Genomic DNA, 13,542 nt, shown 5'->3' with positions numbered 1-13,542 from the left:
GTGTGGAAGAACTGTGGTTGAAATAGAGCAACCATCAGAGCCCAGGCTGGGACAGACAGCAGGCACACAACAGCGATTCTTCAGGGACTCAGCTCGGCTCACACTCAGGCCTTTTTACATCTCCTGACTAAAAGAGTACAGCTCTTATATTCGCCAGTCTTCTCTCCAGCCTGTAGAACAGAATCCATGACATTAACTTCCTGGAGTGTCACAGATATCCTCTGCTCATTTTATTGGCTTCCAGTAATGTCTTACAACTAATTCACATCCTTGTGCTAGCCTTTAAGGATCACAGGCACCTTCTGCCACTGTGTGGCTTTAAAAGTTTAGTAGCAACGTGCAGCAATTTCCTGTTCCTTTGGCACTTCAGCCTCCTTTGCTGCCTTTTCTTCTGTTAGCAAAAAGTCTTACCACTGCAAAAATACTTAATTACAAGTAAGCAAGATTACTTCTTTCAAAGTAAAAAATAATGTAAAACTATAAAAAGTAGACTGCGTTACTGTTCTGCTTAACCAAGGTGGTTCTAGGTTTTACTACTTTATTGATTAATCTGTAGTTTAACCCTTTGCTTTCCTAAAGTGGCACAAGTCAAATATTACATTTTATGACATGGTAAATAAGGATGTAAGAAACAGGAAAATATTTCTAACGTCATTTCTATTCATTGCTTTGAACTGCTTTTTGACATACATTTAAAATAATGTTTTTCTATTTTTTTTTTTTAAATCAAACAAGCTAAAACGAAAATGTTTGCTGTAGCTGCAAATAACTAATAACTGAAATGGCACAAAAGACTCAGACTAAAGAGAGTTTTTCAAGTGATCACAAGACCAAAATGCTGGAAGCATTGGTATCATCTATAACAGCATATCACATGAAAAGTGACTACAGCTGTCAGATTAATGCAGAAGAGACATAAGTATGTTTTATCTATACAAAGTGGCACAAAGTGAAAGATAAGCAGGATCAAATGGAAACATTTAAATAATTCATACCATATCAAAACTGTACACTTGATCTTAGGTAATTACCTCCCAAATTCTGTATAAATGTAATCCATGCATCCATACATCCCTTCTCTTCTGCTTATCCTTGTCAGGGTCTGGTAGGGTGGTGGTGGGGGGGGGGGGGGTAGCTATGGTAGCTGGAGCCTTTCCCAGCTACCATAGGTTGAGAGGCAGGGTACGCCCAATCTTTCACAGGGCGAACGCATCATCACAAATAAATTTTCATAACAGGCGAGTGTGTATTTATTTACATTTACATAAGCAACCGCTGTCACACTGATATGTACTATGACTGCAACATACAGTTCATGTGGAATGGATCTCATAACCTGCTTGAATTAAAATGGAAACAACATCCTAATAAATTAAATAATGTGTTGTGCATCCAAGAGTGAGTCTACCTTTAAATGTACAGTGCCAGCAAGAAATAAAGACATACAATCAAGATTGTCAAAAGTTGCACAGCTTATCCCAGAATTCAGCCCATCTGGGAATCAAGTAATTACAGCATCAACACGAAGATAAGAATGTTAAACAGTGATGTTAAAATCACTTCTGCTATATGGTTCAGAATGCCGCTGAATAACACAAACTGACGTCCAGAGACCAGAATCATTCCAAAACAGCTAGCTATAAAATAAAAATCCTTAAAATCTGTTGGTGAAACAAGAACACCAGCAAAAACATGCTGAAAAACACTAAATGCTTTAGCATTGCTGATGAAATGAAACAGCGATCTTTTACATGGCTAGGCTATGAATGCCAAAATTCCTAAAGTAGCACTTAAATGGATACTCCCAGGAAAGTGAAAGCAAGACAGACTCCCTACCCAATACAGAACGACTGTGTTAAATGTTGTAGCTAGTCAAGTTTGAACAGATACAAAATGCACCATATTTTCTACATATAAACTTAAAAAACGTTTATAAAAAAACATACATAAAAGCAGAAACAGAATCTAAGTTATATTTAAATACTGTATTTGAGTAATATGTAATTTTACATTCATGTGAAGATATTTAAGCACGTCATGTCTGTACTTGGACTCACCAGTTTACACACCAGTCATTCCAGTGTTTATCTGAAAGACTCGTGTAGGTTTTGTAACTAAGCCTGCAGGAGACACTGGAGTTTTGTTGTGCTTTATATCACAAAACGGTATAGGTGATTGGGTGTCTATTTGAGGCCTGCTGAGCTGTGTGTTTTACAGCTGGACTGCTGGAGGAGCATCGTTTGTTAAAACTGCCATTGCTGCTGTTGCCTGAGTCCTAATGGCTGCAGCTCACCTGTGGATCATACAGACAGCTGAGAAAGAAACAGAGCCCATTTACAGAGGTAACTGCTATTGTGCTGTTGTCAGCCAATCACTGAATCGGCATGCTACCTGCCGTCTTTGTACTCTAATGGGTGCTGCAGCCTGTTTATTTTCCGAGTATAAACAGAAAAAACAGCAGATATGTATTTTCATCTAAAACTTGAGGCGAACATACTGCTGATCACTAATCTTTCTATATGCAACGTTTGGTGCATCCTGTGTTCAGCTGTTCCTGTCATCTTATAATTGATATCCCAATGTGGATGCTGTAAACAAACAGGAAAGTGAGGCTTACAAGGTTCTAATCTCACACTGGCAAACACCTGCATGCCTGAAAATGATGCTGTTGGTTTTTGGAAACACTGTCAGAGTTCACTAAACCGTCTGCACAACTTTCAGGGCCATAATATTCTGTTAATGCGTATAATTTTATATGCAAACATAAGCTTTAATTGAACTTTAATTTAAAATGTATTCACATTGCAAGTTACTGCCCTTTCTACAGAAAACGAACTCCTTATTCTGCAAAACTTGTGTGCATTTCTACTAAAATAAGCTACATGGTGACACTAGGCCAATTTATCATCAGGAAAGTGCACGCATATTCTCACTGGTTTTCACAAAAAGGATAATACTTGTGTTAAAATATGATCTGAAAAAAAATCAGTGTAGCATCAGTGTTAAATTAACCAACACCAAATTATTCTCTGCACTAAACGGAAGCTATTATAATACCTGATACCCAATAAAGCAAGTTAGCTGCAGATTGTTTTTACATAGTTCATACTGGTGACTAAAAACAATGCCTACAAGCAAACAAAAACACAGGAATTAAGAAGGACATATTCTGCTTTTCCTTACAGAGTGCACATGTGTGTCTTTGTGTTTATGTGTATCACACATCTGTTATTATATTTCCTCCTTGTGAAGTAACTGTCAAATACCCGAAGTGAAGGCTCTACAGATCCTGGATGATGTCAATTTATGCAGAAATACAGGAATATATTATATAAATGAAAACGATGTGGAACCGTTGCCTGTAAGCAGCGGAATAACGATCATCAGATGCCTGAAAGTTCTCACAGGGAGACGTCACTCACAGGTGGATGTATATGTGCACAAATGCACATTAACCTAGATTAAACACAGAGACAGAGAGACAGAGAGACAGTGAGACAATGAAGTTCGGGGGTGATATTATGATAATTGGGAGACAATATTAAGTATTACAGGGTATACAGATCTCCCATTGTCACCACATTTTTAGCACCGAGTGTTACTGGTAAGTGACACTTTCACACAAGTTTAATTGGTCTCCTGGAAAATTCTAGTTATTATTTTTACCCTAACAGTGCTACTCAATCAAGTAGAATGGCTGTTAGCTAAATAAAAGAAAATGCTTTGTACTCAGGAATGACTAGCTGCTGCTGCAGCAGCAACATAAGCACGAACTTTATTCTGCTTTATAACGGATATGAACAACGGTAACTCTGAATGTTTAACACAGCAGCAGTTTAACATTTTTCACAATGTTTCATCATTTTTTTATCAGGGGCTTGTGTGTGTCCTGTAATTTTATGATACTGCAAACTGGCCACAAATGCTCCCACTAAGAGGTGATACAGTAATATGAATATGTGACACTGCAGAGCACAGTATTTCTATTCTAGTAAGGATATGAAGTCAACAGTTTCAAAAAATATTAAAAGCCATAAGTCAGAGGCAAGTACATCAGGATTTATGTCCCAAATGAGTGCATCTCTGTTTTTGAGTGCACTCATCTCTGATTAATTAACCTATAACCGTAAATCGATGTAAAACACGGCCAAGTAAAGCATCCGGGGGAAAAGATTGCTGTGAGAATGATTATCCGTGCACAAACACACATGCATATATGCAGACACACAGCAGCCTGTGCCTTGCCCTAGCCAGCTTCAGTTTCCTCTCTGCATCCAGGTTGGCATGAAAGCCATGAATAAGTTAGCATTTCTGCATGATAGGTCTGTAACTAGGAGTGATGGTTAGAGAGCAGTCTTTAGGATCTCAGATGGGATTCAGAGTGCATGTGTGCATGAATAAATGTGTATCTACGTGCTCCAGGTATTACTCCTATTGTGGGGACATACAGCTGTTTACATAGTGATGTGATGGCGAGTTCCCTTTGGTACTGCCTATTCTCTGTGATATCAATTATTAAAGTTTTCAAAATTTAAGGTGGAGACATTCTTTAAGTTTAGGGTTGGGCAAGCAGCTCTTATGTTTGTCTAAGTATCCAGGAAATTAATATGCAAGTCAATCTAACGTCCTTTCAAGCCCTGGATACAAAGACTCGTGTTGGTGTGTGTGCGTGTATGGGTGGGGTGGCTGAGTGCTTGTCCATGTGCGCCTGTGTGCTCCCTACTCCCTTATCCCTCACAAATGGACGTCATGCTGCTGATGAGGTCTGAAAGGGAGAGGGGAGAGGTTGTTGACGTCAGCAGCAAATGGAAAGAGAGTTCAAGCAAACCAGATGGTTCCTCATAACCAAACCTCAATATTGCTGGAATAAATTTTCTATTTCTGGGATAAAATATTCTGAGGTACACATATGTTTTTCTGAAATTGAGATCCAGTGTTTGAGCCCTCTCACCTAAGCTTTGTAGGTGTCATCATGTCACCTAAGGAACTTTAAATGGGTAGACTACAGGAGTCTTCTATTCAAATAGTTAATCTCTGAATGAATCTCTGTGCTCAAATATGAATATTCCCTTTCCTTAAATTGTCTATGAAGGTACTTACACTTAGAGCAATACGCTTCATTTTAGCTTCCCCCCACATTTTTATGTTTTTCATTTTGTTCCCCAATCTGTTTATTGACATTTTTTTCATTTTAGAACAGATGGGTAATTCTGTAACATCTGGTAACTGCAAGAATGATAAGACAAAGGTAGAAGTAGTAAACAAAATAGAAACATTAGGGAGGGGAAAGAGCAAATGCTACTTTTACTATAGAGTATTCTACAAGTGCGTAGAAACTGGGATACAGTACGTTCATTTCTGTTTCTGTAGGTGCAAACACGGTAAAATCTAAATGTGGATTTACTGTTTATTTAAATGAATAGTGTTTAATACACTCTGTCCTGCATATTGGCAGCAAGGGGGGTTCTCTCTGGAGTGTATATGTCGTTCTGTGTTAGACCTGTGATGGACAGGCAACCTCCAGGGTGTCTCACACTAGGAGAGGCTGTCACCTAAGATAGGCTGCAGCTCTTCTTTATTTAGGTTTTAACCAGTGTCTCAAACTTTAGCAATGAGGCTTAAAGCTTCAGAAATGTCTTGCAATTCCAGCTTTTTGGTGATGTAGGGGTTACTTTTCTTGCTAAATTTCCTCAAGAAGTCCTTGATAAGTAGATGATGCATTTTGGGAAAAGAGTGGGTATTTTGTTTGACTTGCCCTCTTAGTTGCTGTGTTGGGGGATCCAATAGAAAGTGCAAAGTTTTTGCAAATGAATTGTGTTTCTCCGAACCACTATGAATGCAGTAACTTGTAAAATATTTTCCATTCCAGTATAGTTTAAAAGGGATTTTATGGCATTGCATTTTATGCTGAGAATTCTCTTTTCACAACATGAGGAGATACTGCTTTGAAAATTTGACTAAAAGCAGACGTTTCTCTAATTTATCATTAAAGGCACCTGATTTTGAATGACTGTCAGTTTATTATGTAAACAAAGCAAAGCCAAAACATTACGACAACTCCTGTTTAATGAGCAGTTGTTCCTTTGTGTGCTGCCAACTCCGAACCTCTCAAGCCTAGGACCCGAGACCTAACCAGCAGATCCCTTAAGGCCTGTAAGATGTGACATGAAGCCGCCACGGATCACATTGGTCATGCACTTCCCCCACCACCTTGTCGCCACTTCATGATTTATTCCTCTATTGCTGTTTGAAGATACTCTAACCCATTCGTCTAAGTCACCAACAATTTGACCATCATAAAAGTCCCTCATGTCTTTACAACTGCTCCCTTCTTCCACATGCAGCATGTTGAGTGCAAAACCAGGACTTGACATCCAGCAATTGTTATGGAATAATCGACTGAGTTCCCTTCATCTCCATGACCTGATGCAACAGAAAGGTTAATTGTGGTTATTTGAAAGGTTTAAAAAGTTTTCCCAGGTTTATATCCTATGACTTTTTTTGCCAGAAGCAGCTGACCTTTGTCTCCTTGTTCTGTCTACATGAGCAAGCAAGATAATTGTGTACAGTACAGTGTACCTTGTTGCACCCACGAATGCATATCAGGTGTTGAGTGAAATTGATTTTATGAGGAAATGATGCTGCAGAGCGCAGCGTCACTACAACGAACTACAACGGCATACAAAGTGGAAGCAGATGTTCCCCTGACACTGTATATTATAATTCCCATCTTCATGCCAGACTGTTGATCCAGATCCAATTCCAAATCTAGATTTGAACTCCAGCATCTCAATTTTGTGCCCGAACTCCACCTTTAAACTTCACCTTGTGTATGGTAGCTGATTTAATAACAGGTACACACAGACCCCACTGAATAAGTCATCTAGCCTCTACTGACACACCCATAAGGTTCATCTATTTTTCAGTCCTGGGAATTTCTTTTTCCATCTCATTGCCATTCTGCCTGTCTGCCCATGTCTCTCTGCCTGTCTGTTTGTTTCTGTGTAAATAATATGTCCTGTACTCAACGACATATTCTGGTATGATTCCTGTTAGAGTCAATCCTGCTTTCTGGGAAGTCCTAATGGGTTGCTTCTATTGAATTGCTGATGTTTGTTTCTGGTTGGGGCTGAGTGGTTGTGATCCATGTAACAGTAGGTGGTAAAAGAACCAGTCGAAATTGGACTTTGCAATGAAAAACCATGGGAACTGTATTTACTGCTGCCCTTAATAACAGTTGGATAATTCTGTGTGTTGAAGATGATTATCAAAACAGTGTGTTTTTATTATAGCTTGTATTGCAGTTTGTATCCCTTCCTGTCCCCAGCTTCACAGCAAAAGCAAGTTTAGATCCAGAAATACTGGGAATTTTTTTTCACAGTTTCATCCGAGAGTTAATGTCATTATGATCAAGCCCTATGTGTTCCTCCCCAGACAGACCTTAGCTTTGAACTTCTAAATGATTGATGGGTGAGATGAAAGGGAATGTAGGTCACTGTGGGTGAGGGTCGACGGAAGCAGCATAAATCAGACAGGGATAATAACCAGATATCATGGAGGATAATGGCCCAACCAGAGCCATTACAGGTATATTCAACAGCTATAACTCAACAATCTGCCGCAGCCACTAACTGCTGGATTGAACATTTTACTACTAACAGATAATTTGATGTTGCAGAAAAACACGGCGAGCCGAGTGGTTTAAACGTGAGGTGATTCCTGATTCGAGCTCGATTGGAGTGAACTCTGTTTATCAAATAGCACTTGCAGGTGCGATGTCCACCTTAATAACAAACCATTTTAGTGAAGGTGGCAGAAATCGTCAAAAATAGCTTTGCAGCTTTGAACATTTTGTAAATGCTCTGAATGTGAGACAGGCAGGAAAGAAAATTCCTGTGGTAAATGTTTTTCATCTACAAAGTTTCAACAGTGGTTCTGATTTGTTATCAGGCGCATGTTGTTTGAGAGAGATGTGTTCTGGATGTCTGTTCTGTGATCTTTGTTCAAATCTGCTCATTAAGCAAGTTCACTCCATATTTCCGTAGACAGGAGGAAGCAGCCAGACAAAGAATGATGCCAAAGAGATTTGAGTTCAAAGAAAGTCAAAACACATCTGGGAAAATACTGCTTAAATACTCTGTGAACCACTGAGCACCAACTTCCCTCTAAAAACCAGAAGACATCTACGAGATAAAGAATGCATCTGAACTTCAAATCTAATGACTAAGATGCAAATCAGCAGCTTCTAGCTTTGACTGGTCCACTCACAGATAGAGCTTTTCCTAAAATATTGAACTCCTTGCTAAAGAATTGAAGTGCTGTTTAAAGATTGAGTTATATCAATAAAGGTTTGGCCCATTTTTAGGCAACTGGCGTGTTTTGCGACAATCCTGAAAGATCTGACTTTAAATTTGCATGACAGAGAATATAAAGACGTCAAATTATCACCTCTGTTGCTCATTCCAGTCGATGCCCATACATTATTCTATTACAGTACATTGTTGTGTATCTTCAAATATTTATGATGACATAACATCTATATTGCATTACCACTTGCCCCAGATTTCAGCTTGATTTTTGACACACATTTGGCTGTGTTAGGCTCTCAGCACACACTTAGTCCTCGCCTCTCTTCCTCACTAGAGATTCTCCTCTGAAAGAATTTTGTTCAATTTCCAGTCTGTCTGTGAAAGCAGTACTGGGTGTATAGTATCTCAGTCACGATCTAGAGATAAACTGCAAGAATATAAAAAAAAAAAAAAAAAAAATCTCACAGCAAGAGGGACCCCATAAATTCTCCGTATCCACAAGAGAAAATGACATCAGGAAATTAAGGGTGATGCCGGGCTATCAAAAGAGGAAAAAGACACAAATAAAAGGCTAGGAAAGGGGAAAACTGGAGACCAGATGGAGGGGAGAAATGATGCGAAAATCATAAAGGCAGTGTCACACAGAGAGAATAAGAGGGTGAGGGCCATAAAGACCAGAAGCATACGTCAGGAGAAAAGAGACAGAAGAGAAAGTTTTGTTGTCAGCACAGAGAGGACGGCAGGTGATGGAAGGATAATGACAGAGGGAGGAGCTTGCCTGACCCCTCTTGACCTCTTCCTGGATCCAGCTGCTGGGAAGAGTTAAGGGAAGTGGGCGCAGCAGCAACACTCCGAATGTGATGGGATATCCTGCTGCCTGCCCGTTAACCCCTCTTCCTCCATCGGTTATGCCTGTTCCCATCGTTTCACAGTCACCTCTGCGGGATGACTGTGCTCAAGAGCAACACAAACACACAGAAAACACTCACGGACTTCTAATGCAATGACGCACACGTGTTCACACACACGCGCACGCACAGATGGATACATGCCCTGATGTACTCAGGCCCTCTCACATGCTGACAGCCAAAAACACACACGGGCACACACATAACCACACCTCCAGTTGACTCAACAGTCACAGCCAAGGACGCTTTCACTCCGGTCACTGTATTACGCAGAAGTGAAGGACGGTGTTGAAATTATAGAACTGAGGACGAGGAGCTGGTGGATTACAAATACAGAAAGCCTGCCAGAGATGGCACCAGTGAAAACAATATTATCATGCAGTGCAGTGCAGCTGGTTTGGTTTACTGTGTGCAAACAAAGCCCATTATCCCTCTCAGTGCAGTTTTATACATACACATCCAAATGAAAGCTTATCGTTTAAAGAGTGTTTAAAGGATACACTTAATTACACTGCGACGAGACTCTTTAGCATTCTGTGATTACTGAAGCCAAATGTTAAATGGCTATTCTCTGTGAAAGAACAGTTGTTTTATTCGCCGCTATGCTCCATTAGGGTTAGTTACTTATGTCCCTGTCTGTCAGACAAAGTTCAGCACCTTGTGGGAATTTTCTGCTGTGAAAAAGCAGCTTTGCTCCACTTCCCCCAACCCATGAAACATCAAAGCATGGCCACACTGAAACTTCAAGCCCCATTTTGGCATTGCCCTCCTACCTCCAGATCCAGTAATTACAGTTCATACAAGACATCAACATTATTACTCGTCAAACCACTGTATAATAACACCACAAAGCACTTCAAAGAGGCAACTCAGATTTCAAGGGAAAAATAAAAACTCATGGATTATGCATTAGGAAGGACTGATTCAACCTTCTGTGGCTCAGTTCACTGTATCTGGAACGCGATCCAAACTTCATAATGAAGATTTATGTTGGCTTTAATTTGAAACTAAATTTTACGTGTTTGTAAAAACCGAGCAGGCCAGTGGTTTGAGGTGTTTTCACCTTCATTCATAATGCAGTGCCTTTTTCATTGGAACAATAGGATTATGCAGCAGCCGCATATGAATTTAGACTGTGAGGTTAAACTGCAGTGCCTTGTCAGTTTAGAGTCTTGCCAAGAGAGAATTTATTTACGTTTCAATACTGCCCTCTTGTGTCTTTGTTCAATATGGAAAAATAAAATACAAGTTTTGTATCTTTTTAAAAAACATATTCTTCCCTAATTAGACGAGAACCTTCTGCAGTCTAGTTTTACACCAAGATGTTCTCACTAATCCTTTCCACGTCTGAAATTCTCAATTCAACCTGACATGGAAAAAGAACAGAAAACATAACAAAGAGATTAAAAAAATAAAATACTATATTATGAGCAACTACAAAATACTAAAAGAAACATAACCTGCGTGTTACTGTACATAAATACAAAACTAACCGCAAGATCCAAACACGAGGTGAAAAAAAATACAAAATGTACACTTTAGGAAATTAAATGGTGCTAATATATTGCAGGAATCACAAACTTAATATATACTAACAGCTAATAATTTTTTATACAAATGCACAATAGTTCTTTTTATTGCTATTAAAGGAATTCAAACAATACTACTACTACTAATAATAATAATATAGTAACAATTTTAGCAATGCAATGAAAACATTTGATTGTGTTCTTGTTAAAAATAAGCCAAATTAGAGTAACAAAGAGCTTGACTGATTTGTCAATAGGTCACGTATCACCTTTTTGCCAATATATATGAATGTTGGCATTGATAATGGCCAATAAATGCAAATTATGAAATATGTGAGAAGTAAAAAAGAGACCCGGGGAGACACCCTTCAACCATGTTGTGTCTTGAAATTGCATCTGCATCTTTGGCAGAGTGTATAGTATTTTCCAAAAAGTACAAAGTAGTTATATATGAACAAATCATTCACACATACTTAATTTGTTACAATTTGCTATTGATTAATGTAAACTAGTTTCTAAAAGTACAATAATGCATAACATGTAGAGCATGTATTCCATCCTACCCAGTATTTTAAAACCTAAATTTTCTTCCCATTTTCCATAGATGTACTATCTTGTAGGTTTTGAGGGATGCTAACAAATACATCTTGCACAGAGACATTTGATCTCTCTAACTTTTAGCTTGGCACGTCTATTACTGAAATAGACTAGAGGGGTGCAGGAAGCTCAATACAACACACTCTTTTTTTTGGTCAGTAATTCAGTATCTTCTGTCATTAAGGTCTTGTTTTGGCTTAAATGTGTAACTAAGCTGTACTATTTCCAGTTTCAAATAAAAACTCCAACATTTATTTTTTTTTAAAGGCACACTATGGCACACATCTACTGTGCCATAGTGTGTATACTACTGTATCTCTGCAGCAAAAAGTTGTTGTTTTTTTTAAGAAAAAGAAAGATGTTGCCAAAGAACTAATCCCCCTTAGTCAAACTCACAGCATTCAATAGCAGCAATATCCTTTCTACACTGCAGGCTAGAGTTTGTCTATGAAAAATTTCTCTTTTATTTTCTCTGTGAATGGTGTTCAAAGTCAAACCCACTGCTAGAAAACTGAGATGGTAAAAGGAGACAGGGTGACAATATACAGCAAGATGGATTGTGTGTGGGTGCAGAGATACGTGGGCGTGCACAAGCCTGTGTGCAAAAATGACTCCCATGTCAGTTTTCTACATGTATAGTAGACATAGGTTACATTTAACTGGCAGCAGTACGCTGATCAACCATGAATGTTAAGAATATTTTTAAAAAAAACAGTATGAAATAGCTTATAGTATCATCTTTAATAATGCTGTGACCTACTTCCTGACTGGAAAGTCAACAATTTCATCATCGCTAAACGCCGTCAACCTTCCCTAATGTCACTAACATGTCAGCCATTTTAATTAGTAATGGAGAGTGTCTGTCCCATTTATCTCAACATGACTTAATTGAGTTTGAAGCCTGCACTCCCCACCATCCTCATTTTCATCCCCGTTCAACACTGCTTTGTTCATTACAGTGGAGCTCAAGCAGAATTTGTGAAAATATAGTGCACATTAAGAAGTTATCTGTGGGATAAATTATCACAGAGCATGGGCCTCTATGAGATTACAGTTATACTGTGCTCATTCACTAAAATTCAATGCATTTCCATCCAATTATATTGCTTTAGACAAAAAGGCGATAGCACAAAGTATTTATAGAGGTGCGACATGAGGAAATGAAAAGCATCACATCATTAGGCCTAATAGCCTAATGGTTCAATCATTCCGACTGGTGAAAATAAACTGGAATGCAGTGTGCTGAACAACAATGACACCCTGTGGTTATTTGTAATTAATACAAGAAATTCAGTCGCCTCACTTATACACTTTGGAGTCTTGGTCAAGCAAGGACCAATATTTATTTACCTTTAACAAAAACAATAATTGGGCATTACTTACAGCTGCTGAGATCATGCCTTCTCTTTAAAAATTAGTATCAGTTCTCCAAGAGTTGCATGGTTTTTCCATTTACTTTGGGAGTTAGGCTGTTACACCATCTTGGAAAACTTCCCCACATTACTTCATGTATTTAGGCTGTTTCACTATCCTTATGCTGACTCCAGAATGTTGAAATCAGGGCTCTGTGGGACTTCTTTCAATTGATGATGCAGCTTTTTGATTCTTTTGGATCATTGTTATGCTTCCAAATTCATTTGGGGCTCATCAGATGCTTCCCTGGTGGATTTGTACTTCTCAACACTGAAGAGACAGATAATTTTGACCAAATTGTCAAACTTGCCAAAATTACACCCCAAGCCTTGAGGGATCCTTAAACTACACTCCTTGCATAAATCGTCTGCCCTTTGGAGAGCAAACTGGCTTCTGTTAGTGGTAAGGATTCAACATTTTGACTCATCAGTCCACTGAACCTGCTGCTATTTTCTGCACACATTTTCAGGGCTGAAGTGAGGCTTCATCTTGATTCCACATCTGAACAGTGGCTTTTTAGCTACAAGTCTCACATAGAACTCAGACTTCTCTAGATTCCAAATCTCAGCTGATGGTGATCAAGCATTTGTGATACATCACATCACCGTAAAGGAATTTTGGCCTACTATTTTTTGCACAGTTGTTTAATTCAGCCACACTGGAAGGTTTTTGAGCATACATGGTCAGGATACAAACTGATGGCTGGATATTCTCCTCCTGGTAGAGAGCAAAACTCATGGTTCCATCAACTGCAGCAAGTCATCGAGGTCCTGACGCAACCCCAGA

The sequence above is a fragment of the Astatotilapia calliptera genome, chromosome 12 (assembly GCF_964374335.1).
Source record: "Astatotilapia calliptera chromosome 12, fAstCal68.1, whole genome shotgun sequence".
Classification (NCBI taxonomy): Eukaryota; Metazoa; Chordata; class Actinopteri; order Cichliformes; family Cichlidae; genus Astatotilapia; species Astatotilapia calliptera.
This window is presented reverse-complemented; position numbering follows the sequence as displayed.